The sequence below is a fragment of the Anser anser genome (genome assembly GCF_964211835.1).
Source record: "Anser anser genome assembly, chromosome: 12".
NCBI classification, from domain to species: Eukaryota; Metazoa; Chordata; class Aves; order Anseriformes; family Anatidae; genus Anser; species Anser anser.
In genome coordinates, this window is record NC_139733.1 from 657,319 (window position 1) to 674,580 (window position 17,262).

Sequence of the window (17,262 nt, forward strand, 5' to 3'; positions counted from 1 at the left end):
TGCAGTGCAGTGAGTCCAGAGAGTGCACTGACACCACTGGGGATGCAGTGCAGTGAGTCCACAGAGTGCACTGGCACCAATGGGGATGCACAGCAGTGAGTTCACAGAGTGCACTGGCACCACTGGGGATGCAGTGCAGTGAGTCCAGAGAGTGCACTGGCACCACTGGGGATGCACAGCAGTGAGTCCAGAGAGTGCATTGGCACCACTGGGGATGCAGTGCAGTGAGTCCAGAGAGTGCACTGGCACCATTGGAGATGCAGTGCAGTGAGTCCAGAGAGTGCACTGGCACCACTGGGGATGCACTGCAGTGAGTCCAGAGAGTGCACTGGCACCACTGGGGATGCAGTCCAGTGAGTCCAGAGAGTGCACTGGCACCACTGCGGATGCACTGCAGTGAGTCCAGAGAGTTCACTGGCACCACTGGGGATGCACTTCAGTGAGTGCAGAGACTGCACTGGCACCACTGGGCATGCAGTGCAGTGAGTCCAGTGAGTGTACTGGCACCACTGGGGATGCACTGCAGTGAGTCCAGAGAGTGCATTGGCACCACTTGGAATGCACTGCAGTGAGTCCAGAGAGTGCACTTGCACTACTGGGGATGCAGTGCAGTGAGTCCAGAGAGTGCACTGGCACCACTGGGGATGCACTACAGTGAGTCCAGGGATAGCACTGGCACCACTGGGGATGCAGTTCAGTGAGTCCAGAGAGTGCACTGGCACCACTGGGGATGCAGTGCAGTGAGTCCAGAGAGTGCACTAGCACCACTGATGATGCAGTACAGTGAGTCCAGTGAGTGCACTGGCACAACTGGGGATGTAGTGTAGTTACTCGAGAGAGTGCACTGGAACCACTGGGGATGCAGTGCCGCGATTCCAGAGAGTGCAATGGCTCCACTGGGGATGCGGTGCCGGACGACCAGAGAGTGCATTGGCACCACTGGGGATGCACTGCAGTGACTCCAGAGAGTGCACTGGCACCACTGGGGATGCGGTGCCGGGAGTCCAGAGAGTGCTTTGGCACCGCTGGGGATGCACTGCAGTGAGTCCAGAGAGTGCACTGGCACCACTGGGGATGCAGTGCAGCAAGTCCAGAGAGTGCACTGGCTCCACTGAGAATGCACTTCAGTGAGTCCAGAGAGTGCACTGGCACCACTGGGGATGCAGTGCAGTGAGTCCACAGAGTGCTCTGGCACCACTGGGGATGCACTGCAGTGAGTACAGAGAGTGCACTGGCACCACTGGGGATGCACTGCAGTGACTCGAAAGAGTGCACTGGCACCACTGGGGATGCAGTGCAGTGAGTCCAGAGAGTGCACTGGCACCACTGGTGATGCAGTCCAGTGAGTCCAGTGAATGCACTGGCACCACTGGAGATGCTGTGCAGTGAGTGCAGAGAGTGCACTGGCACCACCTGTGATGCAGTACAGTGTGTCCAGTGAGTGCACTGGCTCCACTGGGGATGCAGTGCTGTGACTCCGGAGAGCGCACTGGCACCACTGGGGATGCAGTGCAGTGAGTCCAGTGAGTGCACTGGCACCACTGGGGATGCAGTGCAGTGAGTGCAGAGAGTGCAATGGCACCAATGGGGATGCACTTCAGTGAGTCCAGAGAGTGCACTGGCACCACTGGGGATGCAGTGCAGTGAGTCCAGAGATTGCAGTGGCACCACTGGGGATGCAGTGCCGTGAGTCCAGAGAGTGCACTGGCACCACTGGGGATGCAGTGCAGTGAGTCCAGAGAGTGCACTGGCACCACTGGGGATGGAGTGCAGTGAGTCCAGAGAGTGCACTGTCACCACTGGGGCTGCAGTGCAGTGAGTCCAGAGAGTGCACTGGCACCACTGGGGATGCACTGCAGTGAGTCCAGAGATTGCACTGGCACCACTGGGGATGCAGTTCAGTGAGTCCAGAGAGTGCACTGGCACCACTGGGGATGCACTACAGTGAGTCCACAGAGTGCACTGGCACCACTGAGAATGCCCTTCAGTGAGTCCAGAGAGTGCACTGGTACCACTGGGGATGCACTGCAGTGAGTCCACAGAGTGCACTAGCACCACTGGGGATGCAGTGCAGTGAGTCCAGAGAGTGCACTGGCACCACTGGGGATGCAGTGCAGTGAGTCCAGAGAGTGCACGCCCTCCACTGGGGATGCAGTACAGTGAGTCCAGAGATTGTACTGGCACCACTGGGGATGCAGTGCAGTGAGTCCAGAGAGTGCACTGGCAGCACAGAGAATGCAGTTCCGTGAGTCCAGAGAGTGCTCTGGCACCACTGGGGATGCAGTGCAGTGAGTCCAGAGAGTGCACTGGCACCACTGGGGATGCAGTGCAGTGAGTCCAGAGAGTGCACTGGCACCACTGGGGATGCACTTCAGTGAGTCCAGAGAGTGCACTGGCACCACTGGTGATGCACTGCAGTGAGTCCAGAGAGTGCACTGGCACCACTGGGGATGCACTGCAGTGAGTCCAGAGAGTGCACTGGCAGCACTGGGGATGCACTGCAGTGAGTTTAGAGAGTGCACTGGCTCCAGAGGGAATGCACTGCAGTGAGTCCAGTGAGTGCACTGGCACCACTGGGGATGCAGTGCAGTGAGTGCAGAGAGTGCACTGGCACCACTGGGGATGCAGTACAGTGAGTCCAGAGAGTGCACTGGCACCACTGGGGATGCAGTGCAGTGAGTCCAGAGAGTGCACTGGCAGCACTGGGGATGCAGTGCAGTGAGTCCAGAGAGTGCACTGGCAATACTGGGGATGCAGTGCAATGAGTCCAGAGAGTGCACTGGCACCACTGGGGCTGCAGTACAGTGAGTCCAGAGAGTGCACTGGCACCACTGGGGATGCAGTGCAGTGAGTCCAGAGAGTGCTCTGGCACCACTGGGGATGCACTGAAGTGAGTCCAGAGAGTGCACTGGCACCACTGGGGATGCAGTGCAGTGAGTCCAGAGAGTGCACTGGCAACACTGGGGTTGCAGTGCAGTGAGTCCAGAGAGTGCACTGGCACCACTGGGGATGCAGTGCAGTGAGTCCAGAGTGTGCACTGGCACGACTGGGAATGCAGTGCAGTGAGTCCAGAGATTGCACTGGCACCACTGGGTATGCACTTCAGTGAGTCCAGAGAGTGCACTGGCACCACAGGTGATGCACTGCAGTGAGTCCAGAGAGTGCACTGGCACCACTGGGGATGCAGTGCAGTGAGTCCAGAGAGTGCACTGGCACCACTGGGGATGCACTGCAGTGAGTCCAGAGAGTGCACTGGCACCAGAGGGAATGCACTGCAGTGAGTCCAGTGAGTGCTCTGGCACCACTGGGGATGCAGTGTAGTGAGTGCAGAGAGTGCACTGGCACAACTGGGGATGCAGTGCAGTGAGTCCAGAGAGTGCAGTGACACCACTGGGGATGCAGTGCAGTGAGTCCAGAGAGTGCACAGGCAGCACTGGGGATGCACTGCAGTGAGTCCAGAGAGTGCACTGGCACCACTGGGGATGCAGTGCAGTGAGTCCAGAGAGTGCACTGGCACCACTGGGGATGCAGTGCAGTGAGTCCAGTGAGTGTTCTGGCACCACTGGGGATGCACTGCAGTGAGTCCAGAGAGTGCACTGGCACCACTGAGAATGCACTTCAGTGAGTCCAGAGAGTGCACTGGCACCACTGCGGATGCAGTGCAGTGAGTCCAGAGAGTGTACTGGCACCACTGGGGATGCACTTCAGTGAGCCCAGAGAGTGCACTGGCACCACTGAGAATGCACTTCAGTGAGTCCAGAGAGTGCACTGGCACCACTGGGGATGCACTGCAGTGAGTCCAGAGAGTGCACTAGAAGCACTGGGGATGCAGTGCAGTGAATCCTGTGAGTACACTGGCACCACTGGGGATGCAGAGCAGTGAGTCCAGAGAGCTCACTGGCACCACTGGGGATGCAGTGCAGTGAGTCCAGAGAGTGCACTGGCACCACTGGTGATGCAGTACAGTGAGTCCAGTGAATGCACTGGAACCACTGGGGATGCAGTGCAGTGAGTCCAGAGAGTGCACTGGCACCACTGGTGATGCAGTACAGTGAGTCCAGTGAGTGCACTGGTACCACTGGGCCTGCAGTGCAGTGAGTCCAGAGAGTGCACTGGCACCACTGGGGATGCAGTGAAGTGAGTCCAGAGAGTGCACTGGCACCACCGATGATGCAGTACAGTGAGTCCAGTGAGTGCACTGGCACTACTGGGGATGTAGTGCAGTGACTCGAGAGAGTGCACTGGCACCACTGGGGATGCAGTGCAGTGAGTCCAGAGAGTGCACTGGCAGCAGTGGGGATGCAGTGCAGTGAGTCCAGAGAGTGCACTGGCACCACTGGGGATGCAGTGCAGTGAGTCCAGAGACTTCACTGGCACCACTGGGAATGCAGTGCAGTGAGTGCAGAGAGTGCACTGGCACCACTGGGGATGCAGTGCAGTGAGTCCAGAGAGTGCACTGGCACCACTGGGGATGCACTGCAGTGAGTCCAGAGAGTGCACTGGCACCACTGGGGATGCACTGCAGTGAGTCCAGAGATTGCACTGGCACCACTGGGGATGCAGTGCAGTGAGTCCAGAGAGTGCACTGGCACCACTGGTGATGCAGTTTAGTGAGTCCAGAGAGTGCACTGGCACCACTGGGGATGCAGTGCAGTGAGTGCAGAGAGTGCACTGGCACAACTGGGGATGCAGTGCAGTGAGTCCAGAGAGTGCAGTGACACCACTGGGGATGCAGTGCAGTGAGTCCAGAGAGTGCACAGGCAGCACTGGGGATGCACTGCAGTGAGTCCAGAGAGTGCACTGGCACCACTGGGGATGCAGTGCAGTGAGTCCAGAGAGTGCACTGGCACCACTGGGGATGCAGTGCAGTGAGTCCAGTGAGTGTTCTGGCACCACTGGGGATGCACTGCAGTGAGTCCAGAGAGTGCACTGGCACCACTGAGAATGCACTTCAGTGAGTCCAGAGAGTGCACTGGCACCACTGGGGATGCAGTGCAGTGAGTCCAGTGAGTGTACTGGCACCACTGGGGATGCACTTCAGTGAGCCCAGAGAGTGCACTGGCACCACTGAGAATGCACTTCAGTGAGTCCAGAGAGTGCACTGGCACCACTGGGGATGCACTGCAGTGAGTCCAGAGAGTGCACTAGAAGAACTGGGGATGCAGTGCAGTGAATCCTGTGAGTACACTGGCACCACTGGGGATGCAGAGCAGTGAGTCCAGAGAGCTCACTGGCACCACTGGGGATGCAGTGCAGTGAGTCCAGAGAGTGCACTGGTACCACTGGGCCTGCAGTGCAGTGAGTCCAGAGAGTGCACTGGCACCACTGGGGATGCAGTGAAGTGAGTCCAGAGAGTGCACTGGCACCACCGATGATGCAGTACAGTGAGTCCAGTGAGTGCACTGGCACTACTGGGGATGTAGTGCAGTGACTCGAGAGAGTGCACTGGCACCACTGGGGATGCAGTGCAGTGAGTCCAGAGAGTGCACTGGCACCACTGGGGATGCAGTGCAGTGAGTCCAGAGAGTGCACTGGCAGCAGTGGGGATGCAGTGCAGTGAGTCCAGAGAGTGCACTGGCACCACTGGGGATGCAGTGCAGTGAGTCCAGAGACTTCACTGGCACCACTGGGAATGCAGTGCAGTGAGTGCAGAGAGTGCACTGGCACCACTGGGGATGCAGTGCAGTGAGTCCAGAGAGTGCACTGGCACCACTGGGGATGCACTGCAGTGAGTCCAGAGAGTGCACTGGCACCACTGGGGATGCAGTGCAGTGAGTCCAGAGAGTGCACTGGCACCACTGGGGATGTACTACAGTGAGTCCAGAGATTGCACTGGCACCACTGGGGATGCAGTGCAGTGAGTCCAGAGAGTGCACGGGCTCCACTGGGGATGCAGTGCAGTGAGTCCAGAGAGTGCACTGGCAACACTGGGGATGCAGTGCAGTGAGTCCAGAGAGTGCACTGGCACCACTGGGGATGCAGTGCAGCAAGTCCAGAGAGTGCACTGGCACCACTGGGGATGCAGTGCAGTGAGTCCAGAGAGTGCACTGGCACCAATGGGGATGCAGTGCAGTGAGTCCAGAGAGTGCACTGGCACCACTGGGGATGCAGTACAGTGAGTCCAGAGAGTGCACTGGCACCACTGGGAATGCACAGCAGTGAGTCCAGAGAGTGCATTGGCACCACTGGGGATGCAGTGCAGTGAGTCCAGAGAGTGTACTGGCACCACTGGGGATGAAGTGCAGTGAGTCCAGAGAGTGCACTGGCACCACTGGGGATGCAGTGCAGTGAGTCCAGAGAGTGCACTGGCACCACTGGGGATGCACTGCAGTGAGTCCAGAGAGTTCACTGGCACCACTGGAGATGCACTTCAGTGAGTGCAGAGACTGCACTGGCACCACTGGGGATGCAGTGCAGTGAGTCCAGTGAGTGTACTGGCACCACTGGGAATGCACTGCAGTGAGCCCAGAGAGTGCATTGGCACCACTTGGGATGCACTGCAGTGAGTACAGAGAGTGCACTTGCACCTCTGGGGATGCAGTGCAGTGAGTCCAGAGAGTGCACTGACACCACTGGGGATGCAGTGCAGTGAGTCCACAGAGTGCACTGGCACCAATGGGGATGCACAGCAGTGAGTTCACAGAGTGCACTGGCACCACTGGGGATGCAGTGCAGTGAGTCCAGAGAGTGCACTGGCACCAATGGGGATGCACAGCAGTGAGTTCACAGAGTGCACTGGCACCACTGGGGATGCAGTGCAGTGAGTCCAGAGAGTGCACTGGCACCATTGGAGATGCAGTGCAGTGAGTCCAGAGAGTGCACTGGCACCACTGGGGATGCACTGCAGTGAGTCCAGAGAGTGCACTGGCACCACTGGGGATGCAGTCCAGTGAGTCCAGAGAGTGCACTGGCACCACTGCGGATGCACTGCAGTGAGTCCAGAGAGTTCACTGGCACCACTGGGGATGCACTTCAGTGAGTGCAGAGACTGTACTGGCACCACTGGGCATGCAGTGCAGTGAGTCCAGTGAGTGTACTGGCACCACTGGGGATGCACTGCAGTGAGTCCAGAGAGTGCATTGGCACCACTTGGAATGCACTGCAGTGAGTCCAGAGAGTGCACTTGCACCACTGGGGATGCAGTGCAGTGAGTCCAGAGAGTGCACTGGCACCACTGGGGATGCACTACAGTGAGTCCAGGGATAGCACTGGCACCACTGGGGATGCAGTTCAGTGAGTCCAGAGAGTGCACTGGCACCACTGGGGATGCAGTGCAGTGAGTCCAGAGAGTGCACTAGCACCACTGATGATGCAGTACAGTGAGTCCAGTGAGTGCACTGGCACAACTGAGGATGTAGTGTAGTTACTCGAGAGAGTGCACTGGAACCACTGGGGATGCAGTGCCGCGATTCCAGAGAGTGCACTGGCTCCACTGGGGATGCGGTGCCGGAGGACCAGAGAGTGCATTGGCACCACTGGGGATGCACTGCAGTGACTCCAGAGAGTGCACTGGCACCACTGGGGATGCGGTGCCGGGAGTCCAGAGAGTGCTTTGGCACCGCTGGGGATGCACTGCAGTGAGTCCAGAGAGTGCACTGGCACCACTGGGGATGCAGTGCAGCAAGTCCAGAGAGTGCACTGGCTCCACTGAGAATGCACTTCAGTGAGTCCAGAGAGTGCACTGGCACCACTGGGGATGCAGTGCAGTGAGTCCAGAGAGTGCTCTGGCACCACTGGGGATGCACTGCAGTGAGTCCAGAGACTGCACTGGCACCACTGGGGATGCAGTGCAGTGAGTCCAGAGAGTGCACTGGCACCACTGGTGATGCAGTCCAGTGAGTCCAGTGAATGCACTGGCACCACTGGAGATGCTGTGCAGTGAGTGCAGAGAGTGCACTGGCACCACCTGTGATGCAGTACAGTGTGTCCAGTGAGTGCACTGGCTCCACTGGGGATGCAGTGCTGTGACTCCGGAGAGCGCACTGGCACCACTGGGGATGCAGTGCAGTGAGTCCAGTGAGTGCACTGGCACCACTGGGGATGCAGTGCAGTGAGTGCAGAGAGTGCAATGGCACCAATGGGGATGCACTTCAGTGAGTCCAGAGAGTGCACTGGCACCACTGGGGATGCAGTGCAGTGAGTCCAGAGATTGCAGTGGCACCACTGGGGATGCAGTGCCGTGAGTCCAGAGAGTGCACTGGCACCACTGGGGATGCAGTGCAGTGAGTCCAGAGAGTGCACTGGCACCACTGGGGATGGAGTGCAGTGAGTCCAGAGAGTGCACTGTCACCACTGGGGCTGCAGTGCAGTGAGTCCAGAGAGTGCACTGGCAACACTGGGGATGCAGTGCAGTGAGTCCAGAGAGTGCACTGGCACCATTGGAGATGCAGTGCAGTGAGTCCAGAGAGTGCACTGGCACCACTGGGGATGCACTGCAGTGAGTCCAGAGAGTGCACTGGCACCACTGGGGATGCAGTCCAGTGAGTCCAGAGAGTGCACTGGCACCACTGCGGATGCACTGCAGTGAGTCCAGAGAGTTCACTGGCACCACTGGGGATGCACTTCAGTGAGTGCAGAGACTGCACTGGCACCACTGGGCATGCAGTGCAGTGAGTCCAGTGAGTGTACTGGCACCACTGGGGATGCACTGCAGTGAGTCCAGAGAGTGCATTGGCACCACTTGGAATGCACTGCAGTGAGTCCAGAGAGTGCACTTGCACCACTGGGGATGCAGTGCAGTGAGTCCAGAGAGTGCACTGGCACCACTGGGGATGCACTACAGTGAGTCCAGGGATAGCACTGGCACCACTGGGGATGCAGTTCAGTGAGTCCAGAGAGTGCACTGGCACCACTGGGGATGCAGTGCAGTGAGTCCAGAGAGTGCACTAGCACCACTGATGATGCAGTACAGTGAGTCCAGTGAGTGCACTGGCACAACTGGGGATGTAGTGTAGTTACTCGAGAGAGTGCACTGGAACCACTGGGGATGCAGTGCCGCGATTCCAGAGAGTGCACTGGCTCCACTGGGGATGCGGTGCCGGAGGACCAGAGAGTGCATTGGCACCACTGGGGATGCACTGCAGTGACTCCAGAGAGTGCACTGGCACCACTGGGGATGCGGTGCCGGGAGTCCAGAGAGTGCTTTGGCACCGCTGGGGATGCACTGCAGTGAGTCCAGAGAGTGCACTGGCTCCACTGTGAATGCACTTCAGTGAGTCCAGAGAGTGCACTGGCACCACTGGGGATGCAGTGCAGTGAGTCCAGAGAGTGCTCTGGCACCACTGGGGATGCACTGCAGTGAGTCCAGAGACTGCACTGGCACCACTGGGGATGCAGTGCAGTGAGTCCAGAGAGTGCACTGGCACCACTGGTGATGCAGTCCAGTGAGTCCAGTGAATGCACTGGCACCACTGGAGATGCTGTGCAGTGAGTGCAGAGAGTGCACTGGCACCACCTGTGATGCAGTACAGTGTGTCCAGTGAGTGCACTGGCTCCACTGGGGATGCAGTGCTGTGACTCCGGAGAGCGCACTGGCACCACTGGGGATGCAGTGCAGTGAGTCCAGTGAGTGCACTGGCACCACTGGGGATGCAGTGCAGTGAGTGCAGAGAGTGCAATGGCACCAATGGGGATGCACTTCAGTGAGTCCAGAGAGTGCACTGGCACCACTGGGGATGCAGTGCAGTGAGTCCAGAGATTGCAGTGGCACCACTGGGGATGCAGTGCCGTGAGTCCAGAGAGTGCACTGGCACCACTGGGGATGCAGTTCAGTGAGTCCAGAGAGTGCACTGGCACCACTGGGGATGGAGTGCAGTGAGTCCAGAGAGTGCACTGTCACCACTGGGGCTGCAGTGCAGTGAGTCCAGAGAGTGCACTGGCACCACTGGGGATGCACTACAGTGAGTCCAGAGATTGCACTGGCACCACTGGGGATGCACTACAGTGAGTCCAGAGAGTGCACTGGCACCACTGGGGATGCACTACAGTGAGTCCACAGAGTGCACTGGCACCACTGAGAATGCCCTTCAGTGAGTCCAGAGAGTGCACTGGTACCACTGGGGATGCACTGCAGTGAGTCCACAGAGTGCACTAGCACCACTGGGGATGCAGTGCAGTGAGTCCAGAGAGTGCACTGGCACCACTGGGGATGCAGTGCAGTGAGTCCAGAGAGTGCACGCGCTCCACTGGGGATGCAGTACAGTGAGTCCAGAGATTGTACTGGCACCACTGGGGATGCAGTGCAGTGAGTCCAGAGAGTGCACTGGCAGCACAGAGAATGCAGTTCCGTGAGTCCAGAGAGTGCTCTGGCACCACTGGGGATGCAGTGCAGTGAGTCCAGAGAGTGCACTGGCACCACTGGGGATGCAGTGCAGTGAGTCCAGAGAGTGCACTGGCACCACTGGGGATGCACTTCAGTGAGTCCAGAGAGTGCACTGGCACCACTGGTGATGCACTGCAGTGAGTCCAGAGAGTGCACTGGCACCACTGGGGATGCACTGCAGTGAGTCCAGAGAGTGCACTGGCAGCACTGGGGATGCACTGCAGTGAGTTTAGAGAGTGCACTGGCTCCAGAGGGAATGCACTGCAGTGAGTCCAGTGAGTGCACTGGCACCACTGGGGATGCAGTGCAGTGAGTGCAGAGAGTGCACTGGCACCACTGGGGATGCAGTACAGTGAGTCCACAGAGTGCACTGGCACCACTGGGGATGCAGTGCAGTGAGTCCAGAGAGTGCACTGGCAGCACTGGGGATGCAGTGCAGTGAGTCCAGAGAGTGCACTGGCAATACTGGGGATGCAGTGCAATGAGTCCAGAGAGTGCACTGGCACCACTGGGGCTGCAGTACACTGAGTCCAGAGAGTGCACTGGCACCACTGGGGATGCAGTGCAGTGAGTCCAGAGAGTGCTCTGGCACCACTGGGGATGCACTGAAGTGAGTCCAGAGAGTGCACTGGCACCACTGGGGATGCAGTGCAGTGAGTCCAGAGAGTGCACTGGCAACACTGGGGTTGCAGTGCAGTGAGTCCAGAGAGTGCACTGGCACCACTGGGGATGCAGTGCAGTGAGTCCAGAGTGTGCACTGGCACGACTGGGAATGCAGTGCAGTGAGTCCAGAGATTGCACTGGCACCACTGGGTATGCACTTCAGTGAGTCCAGAGAGTGCACTGGCACCACAGGTGATGCACTGCAGTGAGTCCAGAGAGTGCACTGGCACCACTGGGGATGCAGTGCAGTGAGTCCAGAGAGTGCACTGGCACCACTGGGGATGCACTGCAGTGAGTCCAGAGAGTGCACTGGCACCAGAGGGAATGCACTGCAGTGAGTCCAGTGAGTGCACTGGCACCACTGGGGATGCAGTGTAGTGAGTGCAGAGAGTGCACTGGCACAACTGGGGATGCAGTGCAGTGAGTCCAGAGAGTGCAGTGACACCACTGGGGATGCAGTGCAGTGAGTCCAGAGAGTGCACAGGCAGCACTGGGGATGCACTGCAGTGAGTCCAGAGAGTGCACTGGCACCACTGGGGATGCAGTGCAGTGAGTCCAGAGAGTGCACTGGCACCACTGGGGATGCAGTGCAGTGAGTCCAGTGAGTGTTCTGGCACCACTGGGGATGCACTGCAGTGAGTCCAGAGAGTGCACTGGCACCACTGAGAATGCACTTCAGTGAGTCCAGAGAGTGCACTGGCACCACTGGGGATGCAGTGCAGTGAGTCCAGTGAGTGTACTGGCACCACTGGGGATGCACTTCAGTGAGCCCAGAGAGTGCACTGGCACCACTGAGAATGCACTTCAGTGAGTCCAGAGAGTGCACTGGCACCACTGGGGATGCACTGCAGTGAGTCCAGAGAGTGCACTAGAAGCACTGGGGATGCAGTGCAGTGAATCCTGTGAGTACACTGGCACCACTGGGGATGCAGAGCAGTGAGTCCAGAGAGCTCACTGGCACCACTGGGGATGCAGTGCAGTGAGTCCAGAGAGTGCACTGGCACCACTGGTGATGCAGTACAGTGAGTCCAGTGAATGCACTGGAACCACTGGGGATGCAGTGCAGTGAGTCCAGAGAGTGCACTGGCACCACTGGTGATGCAGTACAGTGAGTCCAGTGAGTGCACTGGTACCACTGGGCCTGCAGTGCAGTGAGTCCAGAGAGTGCACTGGCACCACTGGGGATGCAGTGAAGTGAGTCCAGAGAGTGCACTGGCACCACCGATGATGCAGTACAGTGAGTCCAGTGAGTGCACTGGCACTACTGGGGATGTAGTGCAGTGACTCGAGAGAGTGCACTGGCACCACTGGGGATGCAGTGCAGTGAGTCCAGAGAGTGCACTGGCACCACTGGGGATGCAGTGCAGTGAGTCCAGAGAGTGCACTGGCAGCAGTGGGGATGCAGTGCAGTGAGTCCAGAGAGTGCACTGGCACCACTGGGGATGCAGTGCAGTGAGTCCAGAGACTTCACTGGCACCACTGGGAATGCAGTGCAGTGAGTGCAGAGAGTGCACTGGCACCACTGGGGATGCAGTGCAGTGAGTCCAGAGAGTGCACTGGCACCACTGGGGATGCACTGCAGTGAGTCCAGAGAGTGCACTGGCACCACTGGGGATGCACTGCAGTGAGTCCAGAGATTGCACTGGCACCACTGGGGATGCAGTGCAGTGAGTCCAGAGAGTGCACTGGCACCACTGGTGATGCAGTTTAGTGAGTCCAGAGAGTGCACTGGCACCACTGGGGATGCAGTGCAGTGAGTGCAGAGAGTGCCCTGGCACAACTGGGGATGCAGTGCAGTGAGTCCAGAGAGTGCAGTGACACCACTGGGGATGCAGTGCAGTGAGTCCAGAGAGTGCACAGGCAGCACTGGGGATGCACTGCAGTGAGTCCAGAGAGTGCACTGGCACCACTGGGGATGCAGTGCAGTGAGTCCAGAGAGTGCACTGGCACCACTGGGGATGCAGTGCAGTGAGTCCAGTGAGTGTTCTGGCACCACTGGGGATGCACTGCAGTGAGTCCAGAGAGTGCACTGGCACCACTGAGAATGCACTTCAGTGAGTCCAGAGAGTGCACTGGCACCACTGGGGATGCAGTGCAGTGAGTCCAGTGAGTGTACTGGCACCACTGGGGATGCACTTCAGTGAGCCCAGAGAGTGCACTGGCACCACTGGGAATGCACTTCAGTGAGTCCAGAGAGTGCACTGGCACCACTGGGGATGCACTGCAGTGAGTCCAGAGAGTGCACTAGAAGAACTGGGGATGCAGTGCAGTGAATCCTGTGAGTACACTGGCACCACTGGGGATGCAGAGCAGTGAGTCCAGAGAGCTCACTGGCACCACTGGGGATGCAGTGCAGTGAGTCCAGAGAGTGCACTGGTACCACTGGGCCTGCAGTGCAGTGAGTCCAGAGAGTGCACTGGCACCACTGGGGATGCAGTGAAGTGAGTCCAGAGAGTGCACTGGCACCACCGATGATGCAGTACAGTGAGTCCAGTGAGTGCACTGGCACTACTGGGGATGTAGTGCAGTGACTCGAGAGAGTGCACTGGCACCACTGGGGATGCAGTGCAGTGAGTCCAGAGAGTGCACTGGCACCACTGGGGATGCAGTGCAGTGAGTCCAGAGAGTGCACTGGCAGCAGTGGGGATGCAGTGCAGTGAGTCCAGAGAGTGCACTGGCACCACTGGGGATGCAGTGCAGTGAGTCCAGAGACTTCACTGGCACCACTGGGAATGCAGTGCAGTGAGTGCAGAGAGTGCACTGGCACCACTGGGGATGCAGTGCAGTGAGTCCAGAGAGTGCACTGGCACCACTGGGGATGCACTGCAGTGAGTCCAGAGAGTGCACTGGCACCACTGGGGATGCACTGCAGTGAGTCCAGAGAGTGCACTGGCACCACTGGGGATGCACTACAGTGAGTCCAGAGATTGCACTGGCACCACTGGGGATGCAGTGCAGTGAGTCCAGAGAGTGCACTGGCACCACTGGTGATGCAGTTTAGTGAGTCCAGAGAGTGCACTGGCACCACTGGGGATGCACTTCAGTGAGTCCAGAGAGTGTACTGACACCACTGGGGATGCGGTGCAGTGAGTCCAGAGAGTGCACTGGCACAACTGGGGATGCAGTGCAGTGAGTCCAGAGAGTGCTCTGGCACCACTGGGGATGCACTGCAGTGAGTCCAGAGACTGCACTGGCACCACTGGGGATGCAGTGCAGTGAGTCCAGAGAGTGCACTGGCACCACTGGTGATGCAGTCCAGTGAGTCCAGTGAATGCACTGGCACCACTGGAGATGCTGTGCAGTGAGTGCAGAGAGTGCACTGGCACCACCTGTGATGCAGTACAGTGTGTCCAGTGAGTGCACTGGCTCCACTGGGGATGCAGTGCTGTGACTCCGGAGAGCGCACTGGCACCACTGGGGATGCAGTGCAGTCAGTCCAGTGAGTGCACTGGCACCACTGGGGATGCAGTGCAGTGAGTGCAGAGAGTGCAATGGCACCAATGGGGATGCACTTCAGTGAGTCCAGAGAGTGCACTGGCACCACTGGGGATGCAGTGCAGTGAGTCCAGAGATTGCAGTGGCACCACTGGGGATGCAGTGCCGTGAGTCCAGAGAGTGCACTGGCACCACTGGGGATGCAGTGCAGTGAGTCCAGAGAGTGCACTGGCACCACTGGGGATGGAGTGCAGTGTGTCCAGAGAGTGCACTGGCACCACTGGGGATGCACTGCAGTGAGTCCAGAGAGTGCACTGTCACCACTGGGGCTGCAGTGCAGTGAGTCCAGAGAGTGCACTGGCACCACTGGGTATGCACTGCAGTGAGTCCAGAGATTGCACTGGCACCACTGGGGATGCAGTGCAGTGAGTCCAGAGAGTGCACTGGCACCACTGGGGATGCACTACAGTGAGTCCACAGAGTGCACTGGCACCACTGAGAATGCCCTTCAGTGAGTCCAGAGAGTGCACTGGCACCACTCTGGATGCACTGCAGTGAGTCCACAGAGTGCACTAGCACCACTGGGGATGCAGTGCAGTGAGTCCAGAGAGTGCACTGGCACCACTGGGGATGCAGTGCAGTGAGTCCAGAGAGTGCACGCGCTCCACTGGGGATGCAGTACAGTGAGTCCAGAGATTGTACTGGCACCACTGGGGATGCAGTGCAGTGAGTCCAGAGAGTGCACGGGCAGCACAGAGGATGCAGTTCCGTGAGTCCAGAGAGTGCTCTGGCACCACTGGTGATGCAGTTTAGTGAGTCCAGAGAGTGCACTGGCACCACTGGGGATGCAGTGCAGTGAGTCCAGAGAGTGCACTGGCACCACTGGGGATGCACTTCAGTGAGTCCAGAGAGTGCACTGGCACCACTGGTGATGCACTGCAGTGAGTCCAGAGAGTGCACTGGCACCACTGGGGATGCACTGCAGTGAGTCCAGAGAGTGCACTGGCAGCACTGGGGATGCACTGCAGTGAGTTTAGAGAGTGCACTGGCTCCAGAGGGAATGCACTGCAGTGAGTCCAGAGAGTGTACTGGCACCACTGGGGATGCAGTGCAGTGAGTCCAGAGAGTGCACTGGCACCACTGGGGATGCAGTGCAGTGAGTCCAGAGAGTGCACTGGCACCACTGGGGATGCAGTGCAGTGAGTCCAGAGAGTGCACTGGCACCACTGGGGATGCACTGCAGTGAGTCCAGAGAGTTCACTGGCACCACTGGAGATGCACTTCAGTGAGTGCAGAGACTGCACTGGCACCACTGGGGATGCAGTGCAGTGAGTCCAGTGAGTGTACTGGCACCACTGGGAATGCACTGCAGTGAGCCCAGAGAGTGCATTGGCACCACTTGGGATGCACTGCAGTGAGTACAGAGAGTGCACTTGCACCTCTGGGGATGCAGTGCAGTGAGTCCAGAGAGTGCACTGACACCACTGGGGATGCAGTGCAGTGAGTCCACAGAGTGCACTGGCACCAATGGGGATGCACAGCAGTGAGTTCACAGAGTGCACTGGCACCACTGGGGATGCAGTGCAGTGAGTCCAGAGAGTGCACTGGCACCACTGGGGATGCACAGCAGTGAGTCCAGAGAGTGCATTGGCACCACTGGGGATGCAGTGCAGTGAGTCCAGAGAGTGCACTGGCACCATTGGAGATGCAGTGCAGTGAGTCCAGAGAGTGCACTGGCACCACTGGGGATGCACTGCAGTGAGTCCAGAGAGTGCACTGGCACCACTGGGGATGCAGTCCAGTGAGTCCAGAGAGTGCACTGGCACCACTGCGGATGCACTGCAGTGAGTCCAGAGAGTTCACTGGCACCACTGGGGATGCACTTCAGTGAGGGCAGAGACTGCACTGGCACCACTGGGCATGCAGTGCAGTGAGTCCAGTGAGTGTACTGGCACCACTGGGGATGCACTGCAGTGAGTCCAGAGAGTGCATTGGCACCACTTGGAATGCACTGCAGTGAGTCCAGAGAGTGCACTTGCACCACTGGGGATGCAGTGCAGTGAGTCCAGAGAGTGCACTGGCACCACTGGGGATGCACTACAGTGAGTCCAGGGATAGCACTGGCACCACTGGGGATGCAGTTCAGTGAGTCCAGAGAGTGCACTGGCACCACTGGGGATGCAGTGCAGTGAGTCCAGAGAGTGCACTGGCACCACTGATGATGCAGTACAGTGAGTCCAGTGAGTGCACTGGCACAACTGGGGATGTAGTGTAGTTACTCGAGAGAGTGCACTGGAACCACTGGGGATGCAGTGCCGCGATTCCAGAGAGTGCACTGGCTCCACTGGGGATGCGGTGCCGGAGGTCCAGAGAGTGCATTGGCACCACTGGGGATGCACTGCAGTGACTCCAGAGAGTGCACTGGCACCACTGGGGATGCGGTGCCGGGAGTCCAGAGAGTGCTTTGGCACCGCTGGGGATGCACTGCAGTTACTCCAGAGAGTGCACAGGCACCACTGGGGATGCAGTGCAGCAAGTCCAGAGAGTTCACTGGCAGCAGTGGGGATGCAGTGCAGTGAGTCCAGAGAGTGCACTGGCACCACTGGGGATGCAGTGCAGTGAGTCCAGAGAGTGCTCTGGCACCACTGGGGATGCACTGCAGTGAGTCCAGAGACTGCACTGGCACCACTGGGGATGCAGTGCAGTGAGTCCAGAGAGTGCACTGGCACCACTGGGGATGCAGTGCAGTGAGTCCAGAGAGTGCACTGGCACCACTGGTGATGCAGTCCAGTGAGTCCAGTGAATGCACTGGCACCACTGGAGATGCTGTGCAGTGAGTGCAG